Source organism: Furipterus horrens, unplaced genomic scaffold, assembly GCF_987537825.1.
Source record: "Furipterus horrens unplaced genomic scaffold, mFurHor1.1.pri manual_scaffold_2, whole genome shotgun sequence".
In the NCBI taxonomy this organism is placed as follows: Eukaryota; Metazoa; Chordata; class Mammalia; order Chiroptera; family Furipteridae; genus Furipterus; species Furipterus horrens.
In genome coordinates, this window is record NW_028327172.1 from 155,279,113 (window position 1) to 155,305,171 (window position 26,059).

At 38.3% G+C, this 26,059-nt stretch overlaps 1 long non-coding RNA gene across 1 annotated transcript; it reads right to left on the minus strand.

The window, feature by feature from the left end:
- Positions 1-1,717: 1,717 nt before the first annotated feature.
- LOC150019769 (uncharacterized) lies at positions 1,718-25,831 on the minus strand. The gene is made up of 3 exons (XR_016509296.1): positions 25,719-25,831; positions 8,911-8,999; positions 1,718-1,876 (listed from the first exon to the last, which is right to left on the minus strand). It is a non-coding gene; the product is annotated as an uncharacterized LOC150019769 (long non-coding RNA).
- Positions 25,832-26,059: the final 228 nt, after the last annotated feature.

The following is a 26,059-nucleotide window of genomic DNA, read 5'->3' on the forward strand; positions in this document are numbered from 1 at the left end:
TAGGGAAGAAATTCTCAAAGGGCCTCAGAAGACTTGAGCCACAATCAATGTTTTAAAGACTCACATTTTTCCTACCATGGGCCAGACTAGTTGTTCATTAAAATGCCTAGTCTTTTATTTTTCATAATTAAAACGTGAAGTCCATGAATCCAGGAAGAAAAAATATTTTTAAAAAGTATTCTTATAATTAGTCTCTGAAAAAACTAAAGATTTCTTTTTTACCCCCCCCCCACAAAATATGTAATATTAGCCCCATTTATGTACTAAGAAACTTAGATACATAATAGTAAAAAATTAATTTATTTTGAAGATTCTACAAGATTCCAGATGACTGTAGTTTCTACAATATCTAGAAATTACTAAGGTTTAATTATTTCCATTTTTATTGAGAACCTTCCATTTATAGGGTATATCATATTAAGTGCAAGGGGCACAGAAATGAAGGAAAACACATTCTCTCTTTTAAAGGATCTTGCAGAGCAGAAATGAAGGGAAATATACCAACAGCTACTGAGTTGCTGGCTGAGGCTCTGACCCAGCTACTTTGATAGGGCAACACAGGGGATGATCTGGTTGTTATCACCGGGCTACACAGTTCTCCTGAAGCAGATTTCTTAACCCAAGTTCTCAGCGATGCACTCACTTGTACAAGCAACCAAATCTTGCCATAGTTGGAAGTTCATGACCTCAACTTATAAACAGATCCTTTCACCTAGAAAAAGCACATGCTTTTGGGTTCTTTATTGGTCTATTTTGTTTTGTTTTTTGCCTCCCTCACACACACCTCCAATTAAATGCAAAATAATGGCTAAAGCTGTATTGCCTAACTACAGAATAAAAATAAAATTCTGAGAATCATGATATATAAGTTCTTGCTTACTGTTTTCAGATTACACTGATAAGAAAATGATTTAAGATATTGTATGTAGGGCATCTGACTTTCTGGAACACCCTGGTATTTTTTTTTTTTTTTAGATCTGGCCAGATCCTCATTAGCCAATATTGAAATATAATCTAAAACCAACCCCAAATCTAAATAAGGCACTAGCTTCAAAGATTATTCTCCATGCAGAGCTAGGAAGGGAAATAAAATGCATTCATTCATGAAGCAAATATTAATTTAGAACTTACAATGTGCAGAGCTTTATGCCAAGTGCTAGGGATATAGTGAGATATAAGATAACAACAAACCCTTGTACTAAAAGCACTTCTAGGCTCTTTGGCCTAGCGGCGGCGGTGGACCTTCCAATGTGCGGGCCCCAGGCTGAGGTCCGCAGGGTTTGACTGTCCGATGTACTCAGGCGGGCAGCTTACTCTCTCCGAAAACTCGGGGCGGGGACTGGGAATTGAGTTTCGGGGCCGGGGGCCAGCGTTGAGCGGTTCCTGGGGAAGCTCTAGACTCAACCAGATGAACCCCGTCCACATTCCCAATACCAGACTCCACCCTATCCTTCCCTTCACCACCCTTCCCTGTCCCCTACCCCGTTTACCCATTTTAACTATTAACGGCTCTTTCTCTGCACCAGTCTTAATTTTCTGTGGCTACTGTTACTCGTTCTGGCTTGCGCAGCATTTTATATACCGTCATTTTTATATCTTCCTTATGATAAAATGTAAATTCCTGTAAATTTTTTTCAATGAATTGCACCAGGAGAGAGACATTAAGCAAGAAATTAGTTTCAGTTGAAATTAATGTTTATTTTCTCCAAGTGTAAGAGATTTCATGAATTAAATCTTGAAGTTAAGCATTCTCGGGACATGTGGAATCAGTGGTTAAGGAGTGCGCTCTGGAATCAGATTGCCTAAACTGGGATCCCAGCTCCACCTTGCAGAAATAGTTAACAATTCTAAGCTTCAGTTTCTTCATCTTCTTCATCTAGAAAATGAGGTTAATAATAAAAGTGGTTGATAAATTCAAATAAAAGTAGAAAATTTTGTTCAGTTATCAAATAGTGGTTGATTTGATTTGTGCAGACAAAATATCCAGATAGCTGGCTGAAATATTTAGATCCCATCAGAAGGTCGGCCTTGTATACTCATCCTACTTTACTTTAATTGAATTGCACTGTCAAGGACGACTTCGAAAATCTGATAGGCTAAAGATTCTCTTTCCAAAAATGTACAGACTTCTGCAGATTCTTGGCCCCTAAAGCCAGCATAGGAACTCAGTTTTAAAATGGCCTTTCCTTATCACTATGACACTCCTAAAATAGTCTTTTGGAACATTTGTTTGGTTCTTTTGTCTCAGTACCTATACCATACTCATACTTATTACCAAATTCTAATTGATACTAAAATTCTCTACCTATCACTCAACAAATTATGAGAACTTCACAACTTAAAAACAAAAAGGAATAGTACTATGGCACATTGATAAATTACTTGAAAAGTTACCCATGTGGAAACTATTAAAATTTAGACCACAGAAGAAAGCATTGAATACCTTATCGGCTTTCAAAGATATTGAGGCTCAGTTCCCCAAATATTGTTTCTCTTAAATTGAATTCATTTACAAAGGGTTTGACTTTTCTGGGTCTGCTCAAATTATGTATATATGAGTATTTAATATTTGATCATTTCAAGATGATGGTAAGTTTTTATATCAGTTTGATAGACTAAAAACAACTGAATCACAGTCACCAGAGAAATCTATTAAGTCATTTCTTAGTTTACAAAGAATAGCAGCAGTCCTGTGCTTATATGACATTCCTAAATAACTCTGTAATTTACCATACCAAAACTTTATGGTTTAATAAAACACAAATGATATTGATTTTTGAATAAATATACTAATGATAACTTTGATAAAAGGAGTTAAAAGGCACTTTTATAACTTATATCCTGAATAAATTAATCCTATAAATTGTTCAAATCAGGTTTTTTTTTTAATATATTATCTTCTCCTTTGGGGTCTTAAATGAAAAGTAATACTTATCAGAGATCAGAGAATAATTCCTTTGGTATCTAAACATTAGTGCATGCACTTCTGTAAACTATAGATCTCACTCAGGAACAGTCACACATCACATAACGTAGTTTAGGAGATGATATTGTTATTCACTCGGTGTAGATATTAGAGGTGGAATGAACATTTTAAACGAATGGGTTAAGCCTTTTTTCATTTTATGACAAGCATATTGTAATCTATTTAAAAACATAAAAGCAAGTACACCTTTGAAAACATTTACTGATAAGCAGTGTGTTTCAGGATAGAAGGGGACAAATCACACTTACAGAGTATCTTATAAAACATCACTTTGCTCTGTCCCTCTTTTCCCCAACTTCTTTAATAATCCCGTGTTTTATTAATTGGGTTGATTCTTCTTGCTCAGGAAAGAAGGAGATGGGAGTTCATATTAAATGGACGAGCTTCATCTAGAACTGGACTTCAAAGGCCAGTGCAACTTGAGCTGATTAAAAATATAGGTTCAAGTTCCCAAACTTTAGTCTTGCTGATTTTAGCAGACTTTCAAAAATTGTTTTGAAAAATATTATTTTAAAAGTTTGTGATTTCTTTTTGTAAAAGAGGAAGTCACCACTCATGTAAAACAAACACCTAAACTTGTTGCTAGGGAGTACTTATAAGTTACAGTCCCACTGGACAAAGCAAACTCATGATCTTATCTAGGGTTTTGGAAAACATGGAGTTCAAGGATTAGGAGACTTTTGGAAGTTCAAGTGTTTGGGTATTGATTGGTCTTCGGACATGAAAGGCTTGTTGATGAATGGAGACTGTTCTGATTAGCTCACTTTCAGAAGTACCTAAGGGAAGTTGTCACTGATTGATTGGGAAGTGTTTAAGATCAATTTTGGAGGTTACTTATTCATAGCTTGGACCATGGCCAAAGAACAATCAGTCTTTCCCTTTCTTAAGGATATAAATTCTTTATTCTCACTATGTAAGTTTCACTTAAACTGTTACTTGGTGTTTTCATAATGGCCCTTTTTAACACCAAGATTCTTTTTAACACTTTTATATGAAAATGTTCAAATACAACAAACATCAAGAGAGAAAAACGGAGGAAATGATGTGATGAATTCCTGTGTACCTATCACCTAGTTTCAATATGTATCCATATTCTGTCCTACTTGCTTTATTGCCCACCCCCACAACTTTTATGTTGGCATGTTCTAAATTAAATCCCAAGTATTAGATCATTCCCAAAACATTTCTGTATATGACCCTAACAGGCAAAACCTTAAAAATATAATTATAACACCATTATCTTACTTACCCCACAAAATTGACCACACTTCCTTAATAATCAGTTATGTTCAAATTTTCCTGGTTCCTCTTAGAGTCGTAATTTTTCTAATGCTATCACTAATTTGTTAGTAATTTTTTCTGATTCTATCAGTCTTTCTGCATTTATTCACAATAATTCTCTGAAGAAAAAAATCCTTGGACTTCTGGGAAACGTGGCAATGCAGATAAATGTGGTATTCCCACAGCAACATCAGAATTACAACTAAACTACAGAACAATGATCATTCACAACTACCTAAAGTCGGCTGAAGGGAAGTGCTACAACAAGGAAATTAAAGAAAAAGCCACATCAAGACTGATAGGAGAGGCGGAGATGAGAAATTAGCTGGTCCCGCACCCACATGTGGCAGATAAAAATGGGGATAGATATCTCATCTGTGGAGGTCCCTGCTGAGGAGCAAGGGGTCCCAGCACCACACTAGGCTCCCCATTTCAGAATTACAGTACCAGGAAGAGAATTCCCCATAACTTCTGGCTATAAAAACCAGAGGGATTGCAGCTAAATGAGATCAGGGGCTACTGGAGTCCCAGGCAGTTCTTCTTAAGGGGCCTGCACATGGACTAATACCATCTCACTCCCTCTGAGCTCCAGCACTGGGGCAGCATCTTGTAAAGCAGTAGAGATGTAAAAGGAGGAATTGAATTTTCTGGTATTAAAGTGAGAGCTGAGGGACAGCTTTCTCCCAGACAGAACTGCTGGCAGAAACCATTTTTCCTTTGATAAGCACTCCCCTCTAAGCCCAGCACAAGTAGCAACCATTTGCAGATCACTTTGTAGCTCATGCTGGGTGGTTCTGGGCAAGACAAAGGTGGTGACTGACTGCAGCCTGCACCTTCCAGGAGGCCCCAGAGCCAGTGAACCCAGCAGATAGCTCCAGACCACGTTGAAGCATCACCATCCAACTACCTCTACAAGCAGCACACTCAAGGTGCACCAGTTACCTGCTGAAGGGCCTCTGCTCTATTAGGTGGGTTCCTGCACAGCTGATCCTCCAAGGTGGTTAGAGGTCAGTGGTCAGTGGTTGTAGCCAGTCCTAGCAGCTGATTAGGTTGGGAATGGATCTCTCCTATTGACATGCCAACAGCAATCAAGGCTCAGCTACAAGAAGAGAATGTCCACAGCCCACATGGAGGCAGAGCACACATTGAATGCTCAGCTTGGGTGATCAGGGAGGCTGTGCCACTGGATCCTTCAGAACATTTACTATGTTAGGCCACTCCACCAAGCCTGGGAGTTGTAGCAGCTTCCAAAATGAGGATACAAAGAAATATGTCCAAAAAAAAAAAAAAAAACACAACTAAACGCCATAAAAATAAGTTAAAAAAATGGAGACAAGGTTCCTACTGGATACAGAATTCAAACACTGGTTATAGGAATCTTCACAGCACAAAAATGGACCAGTAGGAAATAAAGAGTACACTAACTAAAATAAAGAATAATTTATAGGGAATCAACAGTAAACCAGATGAAAGCAATAATCAAATCAGCAATTTGGAATATATGGAAGCAAAGATACCCAGCAGAACAGCAAAAAGAAAAAAAGAATGAAGAAAAATGAGGGCCTCTGGGAAAACTTCAGGTGTATGAACATTCACATCCTGGGGGTACTGGAAGGAGGAAAGAGCAAACAATTCCAAACCTGTTTAAAAAAATAATGACAGAAAACTTCCCTAAGCTGGTAAAGGAGATAAACATACAATTCTAGAAACCATAGAGAGTACCAAACAAGATGAACCCAAAAAGGCCACACCAAGACACATCACATAAAAATGCCAAAGTTAAATACAAAGAGAGAATCTTAAAAGCAGCAAAAGGAAAGAAGTTAGTTACCTACAAGGGAGCTCCCATAAGACTGTCAGTTGACTTGTCAAAAGAGACTTTGCAGGCTAGAAGGGTTTGGCAAGAAATTTGCAAAGTGATGAAAAGCAAGGACCTGCAACCAAGATTACTCTACTCAGAAAGGCTATCATTTAGAATTGAAGGACAGATAAAGAGCTTCCCAGACAAGGAAAAGCTAAAGGAGTACATCACCACCAAACCAGTATTATATGAAATGTTAAAGGGTCTTTTTTAAGGAGAAGAAGGAAGAAAGATAAAAAATATGAACAAGGAAATGGCAATAAATACATATTGAATACCATACAAAAATTAAATCTAAAAAACAATATAAACAAGCAAGTAGAGCAGAAACAGATTCATAGATACAGAGAACATTTGACAATTGCCTGATGGGAGAGTGTTTAGAGGATGGGTGAGAAAAGGGAAGGAATTGGGATGTACAAATTGGTTGTTAAAGAATAGTCTTGGGAGTGGAGTGAAGGGGAGAAAATTGGAACTATTGTAACAATATAATCAATAAAGAAAAGCTGGGAAAAAAAAGAATAGTCATGGGATGTAAAGTACAGCATTGTGAATATAGCCACTAATAGTCTAATAACTATATATGGTGTCACATGGGGGCAAGATTTATTGGGATGACCACTTAGTGAGCTATGTAATGTCTAATTGCTGGGTGTACACCTGAAACTGATATAATAATGCATGTCAACTGATTAAAAAATAAAAATAATTTAAAATTAAAAAATAAAACAATCCCTGACCAAGTAGCTCAGTTATTTGGAGAGTCATCCTGATGCTCCAAGGTTATGGGTTCAGTCCCTGGTCAGAACACATATAGGAAGCAACCAATGAATGCATGAATGAATGGAACAACAAATTGATGTTTCTTTCTCTCTATCTCTCTCCTTTTCTCTCTAAAATTAATTTTTAAAAAAAAGAAGAAGAAGAAAATTCTTCCATAAACTATTTGGTTACTTTGAAAGATTGTCCTTATAGGAAAAGACAGCTAAATACTTAATGTTGTCTTATATTAAATTTAAGAATAATGATTTGATGTCCTAACAACCCCCAAAAGTAAACAATGAGCTTTCTTCTTAGAGTATTATTATGACGCACAGATTTCTAAATATTTGATGTGTTTCAGTTCTTTATAGTTATCCATTTTTTAGCTAAAACTTTGCAAGTTTTGGCCAGTGATAGACCCTTCAAGTTAGATTCTATGTCTTTTTTCCTTTTTGACAAGATTCCAGTAGACTGGAATTTATGTTATTGATAAATAACATAAGATGCATGAGTTTCAAATGGTACATTTTCTACCCAGACTAAGAATTGATCTTTTCTCCTCCTAGGAAGAAATGGTTTTTAGAGTTCACAATCTGAGCTCAAGTGGTGCTCATTGTTACTGGGCTATTCTTGCATTTGCAGTCCTTTCAAGTTAGCTGAAAATCTTTGTGTCTAAGAATACTAATAAAATGACTCATCTCCATTATCCTACAATGTAATGTCATATTTTGAAACAATTTGTAGTAGTTTAAATATAATAATACAGATGATAACTCTAACATAAGACTACTGGTTATAGTTTAAGATTTCTTTGTGGTTTGTTTTTACTCTTTGGACTTTTCCAACTTGAAATACATGATCAACTATTGTATTTTAAGTCTCTTGAAATGTGGTTATGCCAACTTGCTATATTTTCCCAGTTTTATTGAAGTATAAATGACAAATAAAAATTGTATCTAAATGCTATATATACTTGAGGTGTACAATGTGTTTTGATATACATACATGTGACAATAACACACTGATGACCACAATCAAGATAACTAAAATGTTCATCATCTCATGTAGTTACTTTTTTGGTGAGTATAGTTAATATTTACTCTCTTAGCAAATTTCAAATATACAATAATGCATTAACTATAGTTCCCATGCTGTACATTAGACCTCCAAAATTTATTCATCCTGCATAAATGAAACTTTATACCCTTTTACTTACATTTACCAATTTCCTCCACCCCTCACCCCTGGTAACCACCCTTGTGCCTACTGAGTCTATAAATTTGCTTTTTTAGATTCTACATATAAGTGAAATCATGTTGTATTTGTCTTTCTTTGTTTGGTTTATTTCAATTAGTCATTTATTCATTCATCTATCTACATTTAGGTTGTTTCTATGTATTGGCTATTGTAAATAATGTTGCAACGAATATGAGAGTGCAGAAATCTTACTAATTTCATAAAAGTGGAATTGTTGAATCATATGGTAATTCTATTTTTAATTTTGGGGAAACCTTCATACTGTTTTCTGTAATGGCTCTACCTAGTTACATTCCCGCCAACAATGTACAAGGTTCCCTTTTATTCAGGACTTATCTTTTGTCTTTTTGGAAATAGCCATCTTAACAAATATGAGCTGATATCTCACAGTGGTTTTCACTTGCATTTTCCTGATGATTAGTGATGTTAAGCAGCTTTTCAAATACCTGTTGGACATTTCTATGTCTTCTTTTGAGAAATATCTATTCAGGTTCTTTGCCCATTTTTAAATTCAGGTTTTTCTTGTTGTTGTTGTTATGGCCTATCTGAGATTCTTATATATTTTGGATATTAACCCCTTATCAGACATATAGTTTGCAAATACTTTTTCCCATTCCATAGGTTGTCTCCTCACTTTGTTGATTATTACTTTTTCTGTGCAGAAGCTTTTTAAATAGTTGCAATCCCGTTTGTCTGTGTTTATTTTTATAATTTTTGCCTTTGGGGTACTATAAAAAATCATTGTCAAGAAGCTTTTTCTTACCTTATCTTTCAATTTCAAGTTTTGCATGATGTTTTGTGAGGAACAAGCCCCTATACAGAAACACACATGTGCAAACTGGGTCCAGAAACCTAATTTAATAAGAAAACATATATTTATATCTACATTTACCAACTTTACTTACACAAAAGTAGCATACTATACACATTCTACTTCACCATTTTTTTCTACTTAGCAACATCTTCTACAGATCACTTAATGGCAATATTCAGAAATCTTCCTTTGTCCTTTTAATGGCTACCTGGTACTCCATTTTAAGGATGTACCATAGTTTAATCAAGTCTCCTATTGATGGACAGTGGATATTTCTAATCATTGGATATTTCAGATTGTCTCACAATGAATATAAATGTCATTTCATATATTTACCTGTGTATTTTTGGAACAGATATCTAGAAATGGGTTGTTAAGTCAAAGGATAAATGCATAATTTTTAAATATATTACTAATTTTCCTCCATAAAGATTGTGTTATTTGTTTTCCCACCAGCAATTATAAAGTGTCTATTTCCCCAGTCTTGCCAATAGAATATATATGTTGAAATACTTTTGGAGTTCTCCCAGTCTGGTAGGTAAAAGTGTTATTTCTGTATAATTTTATTTGTATTTCCTTTATTCTGATCAAGGTTAGGTATCTCTTATGTTTTAAGGATAATTTTTATTTCTTTTTCAATAAATTGTTTATGTTTTTCATCACATTTTTATTTGGGTTATTGGTGTTCTTATAAATTTTTAGAAATTCTTTATATATTAAGAATATTAACACTTTTTATAATGTAAGTTGCAAATATTTTTCCTGTTTAGTCTTTTGTCTTCTTTACTAGAGTTTTGTTTTTGTTGTTGCTATTTTGCTTATTTGGTTTTTGCTGCACAACAGTTTTTTATTTTAATATTTTTTAATGTGGCCAATTTTATTTATCTTCTTTTTATTTTTTTATTTTTTTTATTTTGGTTTTTCAATTACAGTTGTCCCCTTTTCCCCTAATTTCTCTCCCCCACCCAACCCACCCCCTCTCCCGCAATCATATCCCTCCCCGTTGTCCATGTCCATGAGTCTTTTATATGGGTTCTTTGACTAATCCCTTCCCTTACTTATCCCCCTTCTCTCCCTCTCCCCTCCCCCCTATTGACTGCTATTCTGCTTATCTTCTTTCTTATTGTTGCTTGATCTTGAGTATAGTTAGGAAGATTTTCCTAACTCTACATAATAAGGACTTCACTCATATTTATTCTAGTACTCACATGGTTTACTTTTTACATTTAAATATTTGAGCCATTTGAATTTTATTCTACTATATGGTGTGAAGAAAGATTTAAGTTTATATTTTCCTATATAACTATCCAGTTATCTAGTGTTAAAAAAAGTTCTTCTTTCCCTCTACTGTTGACATTTTTCCTTTAACACATACTAAATTTTTATATGCTCTTGTATCTACTTCTGGCTTTTCTATCTGGTTTTATTTGTCTGTCTATTGATACACCCATACTGACTGTTTATGATTATAGAGGCTTTAAAAATTTTTTAATATCTTGTAGGACTACTCCCCACACTCCTCTTCTTTTTTTTTTCTTGTTTGTTTATCCTTCTAAGTGGGCTTTAAAATCAATTGTTCTGGCTCTGGAAAAAAGACACAGTTTTCTTTGGATGGCATTAAACACATAAATTGACATAGGGAGAATTGACATCTGTCTACTAGATCTTGTTATGCACAAACATGGTGTGTCTTATTTATTTAAATTTGCATTCGTAGCTTTTAATAGTGTTTTATAGTTTTCCTCATGTACTTTGCCAATTTCTTATTCAGTTTTAGCCTAGGCGTTTTGTATTTTTGCTACTTTAAATACGTTTTATCATCCACTATTTTTCCTTACTAGGAAGTTTATGAGTGAGTGTGTGTGTGTGTGTGTGTGTGTGTGTGTGTGTGTGATTTTTTTTTTCTATAGGTGAATTTTATATTCTGTCTCTATACTAAAATTTAAATGTAGGGTAGATTTTTCCATTGATTCTTTTGGTGTTTCCAGATATATAAGCATATCATCTCTAAAGAGGGATGGGATATTTTTATCTCTTCCTTTTCAATTCTTATCCCCTTAATTATTTTCTCTTGTTTAATCACACTAGTTAATACCTCCAGTACAGGGTTAAATAGTAACAGTGAGTAATGCTATTCTTGTCTTTTTCCTGACTTAGTGAATAAGCCTTTAGTGTTTCCTCACTAAGTAAGATGTGGGCTTTCAGTTGAGTTACATATATTTTATCATGTCATGTTAAGAAATCTTTCTAATTCTAATATTTTAACATAGATTGTTGATAAGTTTTATCAAATGTGTTTTTACCATTTTTGGAGATGGTCACCTGACTTTTATTTTTAGCTCTGTCCATAATGAATTGTATTAATTCACACCAAGTAGTTGAGTCCTCTAGAAATAGCCACCTCAGAACACAAATCCCCTTGTCTCCAACTGGCAGAAAAAGAAACTAAGAGGGAGGAGACATTTTGAAGCCGTTCAGTATCAGTAATCATGCTGATTCTTTGCTAAGTTTCCGACTTATTTCTTAGATATGTAAGCAAAGAGAGGATTGCCTGACTAAATATAATTCTATTTTTATGACTTTTTATAAAACACCATATCCCCCACTACTGCCCCCTCTCTCCCTCTGGCACATGCACAATCAGACTCAACTTCTGAAAAGCAATGGTTTAATATCCTTGAGTCTTAGGAGACCCGTTTCAAGCTAAAATGTTCCTCAGCTACTACCGCAGCACCTCAGTGAAGTCCCATTTGGACAGCACCGACCCAGCATATCCAAATTAAATACAGGCACGTTTCAGCTTGGGAATGCAATCTAATTCCAGAAGTGAGAGATCAGTTTTATTGACCAAGCCAAACACTATCCCAGGAAAATGGCAGGAATTAAAAACAGACTTTCCTGGTGTTATAAATTTGATTTCTGTCAGCAATGGTAACTTACTCTAAAAATCAAACTTCTTGTTATTATTTTCTTAAACTCTAATGTCACAGTCAAGGAGAATTAGGACTAACAAGATCTTCCAAGTTCTCTTTTAGGTGAGAAAATAAAAATAAAAGGTTGAATACGCTAATTTTTGAGACTTAATTTCTTCATTATTAGAGAGACAAGCCTCTGTGGGGATTGTAGAAGGGGGAAGTGGTGTTACCACGTAGAGACACCATCCCTGGTCACTAAGCTTCTAAGAATAAGCCTCTTCCTTTAATCCTCAAGAAAGAAGTGGAGAGTGGAATCTAATGAACCAAATAAACAAACAGACAATATAGCAACAGGCTCATAGATACAGAAGACAAACTGAGAGCTGTTAGGGGGTCGGGGGGTTGGGAAGCTGGGAGAAAATGTTAAAGGGATTAAGCAAAAAAGTAAACAAACAAAAAAGAGACAAACTCGTAGATGCAGACAACAGTATGGTGATTACCAGAGGGAAAGGGGTTAAGGGGAGGTAGGAGAGGATAAAGGGGGGATAAATGGTGACAGGAGACTTGAAACCTATATAATTTTATTAACCAATGTCACCCCAATAATTCAATAAAATTTTTTTAAAAAAGAAAGGAGATTAAATGGTCACATACACATTAAGTAATTCTCTCACTTCTATCATAAAATTAATTAAGACGACTCTTGTGAAATGAACAACCAGCTTTGCAAAGCCTCCCCTTACACACATACACACACACGCACACACACACCCCTCTCTGAAATGTGAATGACAGGAAGTAGTGTAAACCTGAAGCCAGCCCTGAAATTCTCATATCCTTTCTCAAAAATAAGCTCCTCCCTTTAATTGATTCTCTTTGTATCTGAGGTTTGGAAGAGTTCCTTAAAAATAATTTGGTTTCATCATTTTCATACTTAAGATTATAATCCTCTGAAACGAGATTGGGGAAGAGAATATGTTATTCAAGCCTTATAAATTACCATTTCTCTAACCAGCTTCAGAGAGCCAGAGGCCTTCCCTTCCATCAACATGCCCATATCTGCTACACCACCTCCCCCACCCTCAGCAGTAGCATCTACTACCACCTGCCCCTGCTCTGGTGCATCCTCTTGTACCTGCTTCCAGAAGCACATGGGATAACCTGGGCTTTCGGACTGAGAGGAATAATGGCCCAGCAACTGAAATTGTCAGCAGTACACAGAACAGTCACAGTTTTCTGCACCAAAATGACATTATTGTCATTTCAAGAGACACATAGTATTCAGGATACAATTAAAAAACAAATTCCTGGGCTTATGTCCTGGGACCTGGGTGAACTGTCAGATTCTTTCCTCTGCACACTAGCTTTGCTTTAACTGCCTATTTATGTTTGACACATATCCACCGAACGGCCACTGAGCCCATTTCCTCTTGTATCTTTCTTGGTGGAGGTGGAGCTCAGCTGTGACCTGCATTGTTTCACAGAGATCTCTGCATTAAAAATGCTTCTCTCTGAAGGCATAGGACTTCAAGCCTTCTAGCCTGTGAACAGTCTCTCATCACAGTGATGAGTATGGCTTCTCCAAATTATTGCAGGTATGTTTTGTCTTTCTGTCTTTGGACATGGGAATTTCTGTGTCTCAGATCTTCATTAGGATGGGGGCCAAAGAGATTCAAGGAGAAATGCAAGTGATAAAAAGATGGCTCCACCCTCCTTAATAAGTGATCAAGCAGATCTGACTTATGAAAGAGCTATTTCTCTTTTGTTGTTTATAAAACAACTATGGGACATTTACACAATGGAATACTAGTCAGCCATAAAAAAGGAAGAAAATTATACCCTTGCAACAGTATGAATGGACCTGGAGAACATTATGCTAAGTGAAATAAGCCAGTCAGAGAAAGACAAATACTGTATGATTTCATTTTTATGTGGAATCTAATGAACAAACTGAACTAACAAGGAAAATGGGGACAGACTCACAGATGGAGAGCAAGATGACAGCTAGTTGAGGGGGGAGGTCAGGGGGTGGAGGGATTGAGCAAAAGGGAAAAGGTATTCATGGACATGGACAACAGTGTGATGATTGCTGGGGGGAGGGGCGTATAACAGGACTAAATGGTAAAGAAAAATTAAATTTTAAAAGAAAATTGGAATAAAATTGATACTATATCTTCAGACTATATAACAGAAGAGGAGAGAAAAAGGAAAATGATGAATAAAGGAAATGTAGGAAAAGTTGTAAAGATTACATTAGTGCCTCCATGCAGTACATAACACAACACAGGGAAGTGTTTGCGGTTAAAGAAATTGGAGGAATCTGGCCTTTAAGGCTGCTTGCCCTTTAGAATGTCAGTTGGTTGTTCATTTGGTGCAGTCTGTACCCCCAAGTGCTATAAACAGTGCCTGATATGGTGAGCAATATGCATTTGTTGAATGACTGGACTTTTGATGATTTTCCCTTCCTGCCCTTATTCTGTGATGATCAGATTCCACTTCAAAAGCCAGTGGTGAGCTGTATAGTGAGCAGGGCCAAGGGCAGAGGGAAGGGGCTATCGCAGTTCCTTTCCTGTCCCCAACCTCCAGCACTCATGCAAGACCACCAGTACCTCTCCTGGATTCTGCAGTCACCTCCTAACTGTTCTGTGTCTATTCTTGTTGCTTCCAGTCCATTCTCTGCAGAACAGCCAAATAATCTGTTGAAAATCCCTATCTGATTACGTCACATCACCACTTAAATCCTTTAGTGGCTCCCCAATGTCATTAGCATAAAATTCCAAATCTTTAAAACATTCTGTAAGGCCCTTGGTTATCTCAGTCCAGCTCTCCACCCCACTGGCTTGTTAGCTTACTGCATTGTGCCAAGCTCCACCTACCTCCAGGGCCTTCCCACAGCTGTTCCTCTGCCTAGAACACCTTTCCTCTGCCCTAGCTAACTCCTATCTACTTCAATTATTTCTTTTACAGGAAGTGTAACATTATCTACCAGCCTCCCAGGTTAGATTTTCTATTTTATGCTCTCATTGGACCCTGCACATTTTCATTACCACACTTGTCACAAGGTAATTAACAATTTGTATAACGATGTGTCTATCATGACTTTTCCTGCTGGTAAAAGTTCCATTCAGACAGGGACCATGTCTGTCTACATTCATGCTTAAGTTTCAGCTTCAGGGCACAGCCAGGCAGATAGTGGATTTTTCAATCAATATTTGACAAATTAGCAATGCATTATTGAATAAAAATGTGTGCCTGACCACCCAAAAAGCCTTCACATGTTCAGAAAGTTCAGACTTGGAAAATCCATTGACTTTAGATCTAATTGACTCAATTAACTCAATCATCAGGTAGACATAAAGAACATGATACTTACCAATTCATTCACTCATATATAGCCTAACTTCCCCCACTGGCAGTTGTTGTGGGTTCACAGTAGGAAACTGACATCAATGATCCAGCAAACAGAATAGCCATTCATTCATTCATTTACCCTCCATCCACACAGTCATTCATTTATCATCCATTCACACAGTCATTCATTCACCCTCCAATCATACAGTTGTTAGGTAGCAGCCAGCAATGAGTGGCAGGGCCCCTGCCCAGTACAGTCTAATGAAAAACTTAAAGCAGGAGGCTAGAAACAAAAAGGAGACATGTTTCACCCGCTGATTCAGCAGACCTGAGCCTGGTCCAGTAAGATTGCCAGGCATTCCAAACATCGCAAGCAAAACTACGATAGCACAGGAAGAGGGGATCCCTTGAAATTCTGTGTATATCATCTGTACTAGCTCGGAAAGAAAACCTTTGTAACTGTCACAAGGTCTGGAAGGGAAAGGAGGGAGAACTTAGACACTGACTAAAGTATATAGAACCCCAGTAGTTGGTGCACTCACGTTAGCTGGGTTCCTGCTTGCAGCTTTGGGCTCAAATATATAGAACAAATTTACTAACAAACTTACTAACAACTGTATTTTCTCTATATGTGGGGCATTCAGACCAGCTGGGTGCCTGCCTATAGTCTCATGCTAACGTATATTTCATAAATAAACTTGTTATCTCATTTCCACTACACGTATCTGTCTCTTGGCTGAATTCTTCTCTTGCGAGCAAGGCAAGAACCAAGGAGGGGGAGGAAGTCCCCTAACTGTGGTCTCCCCAGTAACACAGTTGTGAAGCTTCCTATTCACAGATGCTTGAAAGATGCAAGATTTTAGCTTGATAATTATTTTTTCCTACATAAAATATATATCCATGAAAAGGAACTGACATCAAGATTCTAAGTGTTTCAAAGCCAGTTAGCAGATAGAGTGGCAGCTTGGATAGAAATTTGGGGCTACTTCCACCAATCATGGAGATTAACTCTCCAAAACTTCAGTAAAGAAACCTAAATGCTGACTATTCTGGTTGCCAGGAACAGGCTGTGGATGAAATGTCTGCAATGTGAGCACAGGGACACATTGGGAAATGGCCTGCCTGGGGCTGGTGCCCGAGGCCAATAGGCTCTGTGAGATTTCTCTCACCCAGCACCACCGCCAGTAGGGAGAAAGAGCATAGTCTGTCTGGGCAGGACTGGAGGGATCAGATTCACCTGACCCCATGAACCCAGCGATCCACCCCCATTGCCTCTCGCGCTGATTTACATTGTGGATGATGACAGCAAATATTCAGATCAGGCTCCTCCTCTGTGCTCTGCTTCCTGGCCTCCCTCTGGCCTGAGAGACTGCTTCCTGCAGGAGAAACACAGGCCGCTCTGCCCTCCCTATGCCTTTGCTTCCAATGCCATACAGGGAAACGATGGGATGGCGAAGATGACACAGTCCCCCTGGCAGCTCCTCAATTCCGGCCAGACGCACTGAGGGTAGAGTTCTTTGAGAGCCAGTGTCTGGATTCTCTGGGTAAATGGCAGTAAACAATCTAACGTGCTGCCCTCCGGGGAAGACACCGCATTGAAGGTCGTTTTGCCCTTCGCTCCTGTCCCTGCACTCTCCCTGCTGCGCCCTCGCGTTTTTCACGCTCACCTCTCAGGAGTACGTTTGCTCCTGCCAAGGAGTTTTAAAACTGTTCGTACAAGGTTCCCACAAGAATACTTTTCACCATTCCCAGTTTAGCAGAAAACATTATTTCCAGGAAATGGGTATGTATTTATGTATAGGAAATGCTTGTTTACGCTAAATAAGAACATCAAGAGAGTTCAAACAAGCCAGTGGATTTTTTTTCTTTTAGTAGTAGTCCCATTTAATTTAATTTATTGATTTCCTTTTTATTGTATTTTTTCCATTACCACTTATCTCCCTCATAACCTCCTCTGCAATCGCCACACTGTTGTCCATATCCATGAGTCCTTTTTCCTTTTTACTTGATCCCCCCACCCCCAACCCCACTCCCCCAAGAACTGTCATCCTGCTCTCAATGAGTCTGTCTCCATTTTCCCTGTTAGTTCAGTTTGTTCATTAGATTCCACATGTGAGTAAAATCATATGGTATTTGTCTTTCTCTGACTGGCTTATTTCACTTAGCATAATGTTCTCCAGGTCCATCCATGCTGTCGCAAAGGATAAAATTTTCTTTTTTTTTTAAATGGCTAAGTAGTATTCCATTGTGTAAACATCCCACAGTTGTTTTATAAACAAGAAAAGAGAAATGGTCAAGGAACAAGATCCAGATTCTGGAATCTGGAAACAGAATAGACTTAAGAAATGATTTCCCATTTTCTGGCACTTTATCTACAACATCAGGTTCCTAACAGCCCCCTTGGGCACTGTGGAAAGGGAAGCACCTTCTGAATCTATAGAGGAGGAAAAAAGCATTTTCAGTGGAAGTTTTAAAATATTTCACTTACTTGAAATTCTTGGAAATTGGTTAATGCTGTATGGTATGGATAGGAATTCTCAATTATGTAAAATATCTGAATATCTGAATAACCAGAACATTCCATTACCCCACCATTTCAGAAAAGCAGGTACTCACCTATCTGTAGGGCAAAAACTGAGTTGAAATTATTGATTTATTTTGGACAGAAGAGTAGTATCTCTAAGTATGATGTATATCAAATCAATTAGTAACTTTAGCCATCCAATACCTTTATGTTTGTGCAGAGGTAGAAGAGCTCAGTTCTTACATTTCCTCAGTAAAATTGCCTTGATGTTCTGGAATGAAGTTTCTACAAATCTAATATATTGCTCCTGAAATAACCTATTAAAAATGATGACTTGTTCTAATCTACTGCACTTTCTGGCAGGGAATGTGATTATAATCAGTGGAGCAAAGGTCAATAAGAATGAATGGCATCTGTTCTTGAGGCATCTATGAGAAAGTTTTCAAAACCAGATAAGAATTTAATATAGGAATTTTCTGTACCTAATCAAATTTAGATGCTGCAAAGCTGCCTGGAATTTGTGCTGCAGATTGTAATCTGCAGGTGGCTATAAATGAGTCATGTGTCTTAGAAAGGAGTTTCTGAAATGGGAAAACTTCTTAATTTTTTTTTTTTTTTTTTGGATGGTTCAAAGGTTCTTATCAGAGACCTATTTCTTGACAAAAATTGTTGATTTAGCCACACGATTTATGGGTCAGAAATTCAGCAGGGCTCACCTAGGTATTTCTTCTGTTCCATGTAGCATTGACTAGGGACAGTGGGTGGTTTTCAGTGGTAGCAGGGCTAAGATAGAGGGTTCAAGATAGGTTCATCCATGGGCACGGCACTTTGGCAGAAAAGTCAGGAAGTCTCAGCTCAGCTGGACCCCTCTCCTTCTTAATATGGTGTCCCAGCCTCTCTACATAGATGCTCCTACAATAGCGAGATGTCTGATATGACAGCTCTGGGCTGAAAGAACTAGAAAGAAAGTTGCCAGGCCTGTAAGACCTGGGCCTGAATACTGGCACAATGTTATTTCTACTATATTCTATTTGTCAAAGTTGTTACTGAGTTTCCCCAGCTTCAAGGAGAAGAAACATAGACTCCACCTTTCATTGAAAGTGTCAAGTAATTTTCAGCTCTCTTTAACCTGCTCTAAGGGATTGAAGAAAAAACATCCAGAATTAGAGTTTGAGGATCTCTTCAAGCAACTGATGAACGTTATCCAAAGGGCCCAATAGCAGTAAAGCGCCCCCCCCTGAAAATTATTTTTTATTCTACCTCTGTTTGCAACATGATAACTCAAAACGTCTCTCATTTGGCAGGAAAAGTTGCACAGAGATTGAGCCCCAAGATACAACTTGTGAATAGGAACCCCATGTCTAATATCTTTATATTCTTTCCATTTGAAAATAGAACTTACATAAATATTTCTCTTATTTTTGAATATTGCTTCCTTAATTATGTCTAAAATGCTCAGAAAATTCACTGAAAAAAAATTCAATTTTTGTATGCATACACACTGAGTCCAAGCTTAAACTGTCTTTATTTCACCTACTGTGCAAATTGCCTTTCAACTGGGCCAGTTTTCCATTCTGGGTACAAAGGAAAAGAAACTAACCCATAATTTGTAGCTCTCCCACCCATGGTTGGAAAGCCCCCCATATATCACTGATACATCAACAACATTGCCAAGACATGAAATGGTGAATTAAGACTCAAGTTTCAATTTAAATTTGCAACTTCCTGACTCTTCTCTCTCCCTTTGAAGATCTCCCAACATTTGTGATTATAATATGGGGGGAGGGGTGTCTTTAAGAATTTTCTCCTTTTTTTTCTTTTTTTATTCCAGAGTAAATCCAGGCCTAGAAAGACAAATTTCAGAGAACACAATCAAATTAGATGAGAAGTCACATTTCTATTCTGCGTCATAAACTTCACTGGGCCTGCAGTCAGAGGTCCTCTGGTTCAGACGCCTGTCTCCAGAATGTCATCCTCTAAACACATGCTGGACCTCAGGGCCCCAGCAGAGCCATGAATTAATAATATTGTGAAAGATTATTCTCCTTATGGTAACTTTCTAACGGCTTTAAGTGTTTTTAGATCATTAAATTCTTGACCAAAAAATAAAAATAAAAAATTGGGTGGGGGCAGTAGAGGAGAAAGAAGGAACAAAGAAAATAACTTTTAGCCAAAAATGTTTGATAATTTGATTCATTTGATTATGAATCAAATTATCTCTGAAATGAGAATGAAGAGTCAAAGGACAATATATTACTTGGTTTACAAAAGTTTGTTGAACCCACACATTTTAGGAACACATCTATCAGAAAAGCAAGGCACCCTTTGACTGTGAGCAAGCATGTCTGTCTATGTTCCTTTGTGCTTAAGTTTCCACAAAGAAACAATCAAATTTAGGTGTGGTTAATCATTGCTTTCCTGAGTTAGCAGCAAATCATCATATTCTGTGCAGTTCTCCCAAAGACACGATTCTACAGTGACAACTGCAATCATTGTTACGTGTTTTTGTGGCACAGTGACCATATTTTGGTCACAGGGTTTGTGATGTATATGAGTATAGTGATGAGTAGGTCAAAAGTTACATGAATATTAGGTTGTATCAATACCTGCTTAGCAACCAACGTACAAAGAACCTTTAAGCTGGGCCAGGTTTAAGTCATATTCACACAACTCTCCTGACTGTAGCAGCAAAATATCATCCCCAGTCCCCGCACCCCACCCCCCAGCCCCTACAATGTGGATAGAACATGGTGAACAGACTAAGGGGGGAATGAGGACAGGCTTTGCTTTATTTTGATTTTAATTCAAGCCCCTTATGGTTAAGAACAATCTATATTCTGAAGAAAGCTTTAACAAATTCCTTTCCGTTTGCTCTCTTCTTGTCCTCTTTCTCACTTTGTCCCTTCCATGTTTTCATGATATGGTGTCTAACTGTGTGCACCCTGCTCTCTTTCTCTAGGAGGGGTTCAGCAAAGGTTGTTGTGCCCATGTTTTGCTCTAAACATGTCACACTAAAACACCTCTGGGTCACTCAGTATTGTCAACAGCCTCTTGCATTACTTTCAGTCATGGCTTCAAGGTGCTTCCCTTTTCTGACTGCTTCTTACCCCTTTGCTGCTCTTCACAGTTCCTTTGCTGTCTCAGTTCCTCTGTTACATATCTAATGTTGGAATTCCCCAAAGTTCCATTCGAGGGCCGCGTCTTCCTCCAGAAAATAGCTTCACATACCAGTCACACACAAAATGCACAAATGACTCACAAGCTACTCTGAACTCCAGACCCATGTATCTAGCTGCCTACTTGATAACTCCACTTTGGTCTCTCAGAGATACTTAAAACTTAATATGTGTAAAATAAAACTCACATTTCTCCTAGTACTCTTTTAGTGTTTCCAATCTTTCAAAATACTCAAACCCATTTTGTAAACACAAACTACACTATACCGCTCTTTTTAGAGATTGCAACTGTACATATGCTTGTGTAATTTTTGGTTGAAGTCTGCCTCACCGGAATAGCTGTAAGCTCCATGAAGTCAGGAATTGTTATTTGTCTTGGTTTTGAAGCTCTATTATTTTCCCAGATTTAATATAGTGTCTGGCAGCATATATTGGATGTTCCAAAACTATTTCATCAACTTTCCATCTGTTCAGAGGACTATATTTTCATCTTGACCATTTCTGTCTCTCAAAGGGACCCTCAGTAAGTGACCCTAGTTTAAGTAATTGACATTCATCCATTTTTTCTGGGCAACTCATTAACATCATTTCATCTTGTGTTGGTGTTGAACAGACCCAAGTTGCCTTGTCTCTGAGACAAATCCTCTCTGATCAATACAGTTTGGCAGGAAATCTGAGCAAGAAAAGGAAAGTAAAACTGCAACTCTCTACAAAAAGCCTCTCTAACCAACAGCCAGGTTCTGCCCTACAGTGAAAGATCTGCTTTGGAAACTATTTTCATGCTGAAAACACATTCAACCCACTGCTACCTTAGATATAAGCACTCAGAGCTAGGGAAGGGGTGAAAAAGAAAACAAGTGGGGTTGGGGGTCTAGACTCCTCAGGTCAGTTTACTCTCTTACTCTGAGATCAGTTTTCACTTTCTAATAATAATAGTTAATATTTGAATAGTGATCTAAGCCCTAACCTGTTAACTCATTTAATTCTCACAAGAGCTTTATAAGGTTATGTAGTGACAATAATTGTCCCCATTTTACAGATAAGGGAATTTTGGCTTCAAGTTGTGAAGTAAACTGCCCAAGTCGGCACAGCCAAAAATGTGGCTGTGATGGCCAGCCTTCACAATGGTGCCAGTAATCCTTGCTTCCTGGTATCCAACAGCACTGTAGCAGGTTTGGTCCATCTGACAAAAAGACTAAGACAGAAGCGCTGTGGAGAAGACCACATGCCAAGGAACTGAGGTATCTTATCAGCAGCCAGCCTGGTTAGGGAGCCACCTTGAAAGCTGGTCCTCCAGCCCCAGTCAAGCCTTCAGATAATGGTAGCCCTCACTGACATCTTGACTATAGCCTTGTGAGAGACCTGGAGATACAAAAATAATTATTGTGACCTTACAGCACTAAGTTTGGGACCCCCAAACTTGTGGGTTTTTATCACAGCAATAAATAATCAACTCAATGTTCCTGAAATTAGAACCTGAGCAAACTGAGAGAAAATCCCACATTTTCAACTACTGTGCTGAATTACTCTCATACACTAAATCTATTTTTTAGTTTTATTTAGTCTGTCATTAATCCCCAGCCACTTTTGGTATGATCTCACCTAACGATGAGGAAGAAAATGGCACATAATGGGGGTGAGACACTGGGGGAAAGAATGATGATTGCTCGAAAGAAGTTCAATGCTAGTCATCCAGAATTGTCACTGCCCCTGAGGAGTTTGTGATCTGATTAAAGTCACAGAAATCTTTATCCATATAAAAGGTAACCAAAACTGAATTTGGTTAGTGTTGCAGCTGTGGTACACGTACATGGGCATAGGAGGCCAGGAGATATCCCTGAGGGCACAAGCAGTTTGGGCTTGGGGAAAAGTAGAGTTTCCATTGAGCATTAAGACATGAATGAAATTTTATAGGTGCCATCAAGAGAAAGGGTAGGGATAGCAATGGAAGAATGGGAGTAATGGATTGGAGAGAAATAAGAGCATCTCAGAGCAGAAATATGCCAGCACTATGGTATTTTTATGTAGGGACCAGCCTTTCTGGATCATTAGGTTCCTGGAGAAGTCTGAGTGGAAGCAAGACTACACCTCACAGTGACGGAGACCATGGGCTCTCTAGCAAACAGCCAGGGTCAGCCCTACACCAGGTCCTCCACTTCCGACCCCCATGACCTAGGACAGTCACATAGCTTCTCAGGCTTCCAATTTCCTAATATGCAAACTATCTTCTTCATAGGGATGTAATAAGAAATTTTTATTCATTGACAAATATGTACTGAGCATCAGCTATCTGCCAGGCACTGTTCTCAGCCCTTGAGAAATGTCTGCAAACAAAACCAGACCCAAAGTCCTGTGGTATTTACAAGTATTAGCACGACTTAACCCAAGAAATGTATTTAGAGCAGTGCCTGGACTAAAGCAAGCACTCCAAATAGTTCATAAATCTTAGCTATTATTAAGACTAGAAGGAGATCAAGACTGAACAGTGGAGAACATTCATGATTCATTTTCTAATGAGGTAAATCATCAGTTTGTCACCTGACTCACCCAATATAAGGAATCAAGCTAAACTATTGCATCTTTTGCCCAAAGACTTACCAGTTCCTGGCAGAGTAAGGCAAGTAAAAACTCAGCAGTAAACCAGTCCCAAGGGGAAGACAGAAATGTCACCCCAGACCCAGGAGGGGCCTGTGTGAAGCTTTGCCATCTGAAACCAACATGGAGAGACACCATCATTTTAGCAAATCACTGTTTCATTTTTTATTTAAAGAAAGAACCGAGGCTCTGGCTGTGAATGAATCACAGATATTTAGCGGAACTAGATTTCCCAAGTTTCCATTATCTTTTCACTGAATAGCTTTGTCCCAAATAGAGCTCTTTGCTTTCACATGAGTGTCTGCCAAATTTTTAGACTCTCCTCTAAGAAATCTTACTCTAGAGGATATAACATCTCCATTCTAGTCTGAGAGAGCAAGCATGCCTGTGAGGGACTGAGAAAGTAGGTAGGAGGTGAGGATGGCTTCCAAAGTATGGCTTCCAAAGACGCAGGGATACCCCTTTATTTATATAGATTGGGGTTAATCTAACATTATATCTTTCCAAATGTTAATTTTGATTAGGAAAACTTGAGCCATGGTATGTTACATAAAATTCTTTCTCATCTTCTCTCCTTCCTTCATCTCTTCCTTCTTTCTTTCCTTTGTCAGGCCCGGGGAAGGCCACCCAAAATATCTCACAATGGTATGTTGATTATGTCAAATTAAAGTTACCTGACAAGCAGCTGGTGCAAAAAGGGCACATTGACCCTTCCTTGTCTCCCTGAATACAGGAAATAAATCTCCCCTGTGAGAGGTGCCCTCTTTGCTCCAGTGGGGGTGCTGAGGGAGACACCTGAATCACAGGAGGTAAGGAATCCAGGGCTGGAAAGTCCCTGAAAAGAAACCACATTACTCCTCTGCTAATCTACTACCCAAGCCCAAACTTTGCTTGTATTCTTCATTAGTGAGCACGCAAACCTAAGTTTCTTTTTCCTGTTAATTCTTTAAATTATAAAATAACTGTGATCTGTGATTATATCTATGAACATCACTTATGATCTCATATGTGCACATATTAAATTGATTTTTCCCTTGTTAATCTGGTCTTGTGTCAATTCTATTGTTAGTCTAGCCATAAGAAGTCAAGAATGGTAGAAGGAGTGATATTCCCCTCTTTAACTCTTCCTTCCTTCCTCTCTCCCTCCCTCCCTCTCTCTCTCTGAAAGTAATCACTCTTCCTGCTCACTAAACCCTTCCTTGAATCCTTGCAACTATAAGTATGCAGTAAGAATGTAGCCAGAATTTGAAAATATTTGGCCAAGAACATTATTGCCAAAAGTCAGAAATGTTTCTAGCCTGAGTATGTTCCCTTGCATGTGAACGAAGTTCAGAAACCCACAGGAACATTTCCCTCTCTGCATATTACAGTACCTAGTGGACAAAAAACTATATCACTGAAATGGAAGTGAAAATGCGAAACACAGATGTGAGGAGATATTTCCCCCTCATGGCACCATATCTCAAAGTAATGGTAGTATTAGGAGGAAGCAGAAGAGGAGGAGGAGGAAGAGAGGGGAGACACTGGCTGCAAGGTCAGTGGTGAAGGGTAGATCAGTTAGTGACTGGGCTCTCTTGGCACTTGCTGTCCTAAAGCATTCTTACTGAATACCTACAAAGCAGGAAGTGATCTTGGGAGTAGGGCTCTGCTGAGGGCACAGCGGCTACACTGGGAGATGGCACCAGACTTGTTACCAGCTGATGTGCCTCCCTAGGAATAAGGCTGTAATGAATTCTATAACCTGTTCCACTTTTCTGTTCACAGATACTATATGGTAGAACCCTCAGCCACTCAGAGGTGAGGGAAGGGACTCACACAATTGCCTGCCGACTAAATTCCAGACACCACTGAGTACTCTAAAGATGTCCAGTACTCCCGAGCTCAGGAACCCATGCTCAGGGAAGATAAAAATGTTGCCCAGGGTCACACATTTTGTGGTGCAGAACCAAGTCTGAAGCCAAGCTCATCTGGACGAGAGCCCACAGTCTCTGGCTCACCACCTGCTTCAGTCTTCACATTTTGTGAACAGCAAACAACTCATTGTCCCACTAAGTTCCCCCTGAGCAGAACTAAGCTAACTTTAGTTGATTGGGTGTGTATGAAAGGTTTTCGACGACAACCCTATGAGGCAGATACTCTCTTTATCCTCATTTTACGGAAAAAGAAAATGAGGCACAGATTGGTTGAGAAATTTACCTGAGTCCCACAGCTCCTGGGTGGTATGTTCCCACCTGGTCACCCTGAAGCCCTGCTTGTACAGCCGTGCCAGTCCATGAACAGTAATGCAGGCCTCCCAGGCAGTTGCAAGTGTGACGGTCACAGACCAGGGAATTTAGATTTAGGACTTAACTTCACCTCTAATTATAGGGGCCACTGGGGCAGATTTGCTTACCCAGTTATCTTTAGACAACTCCCTAAATCAGCTTTTTCACCACTAAACAGGCCTCAAAGCAACTTTGCTTCCTCCCAGTAAAAAGGAACTAAGGAAAGGGTTGCAGTGGAAAACTGAAACTAAAGCCATACACAGTGGACCTGGA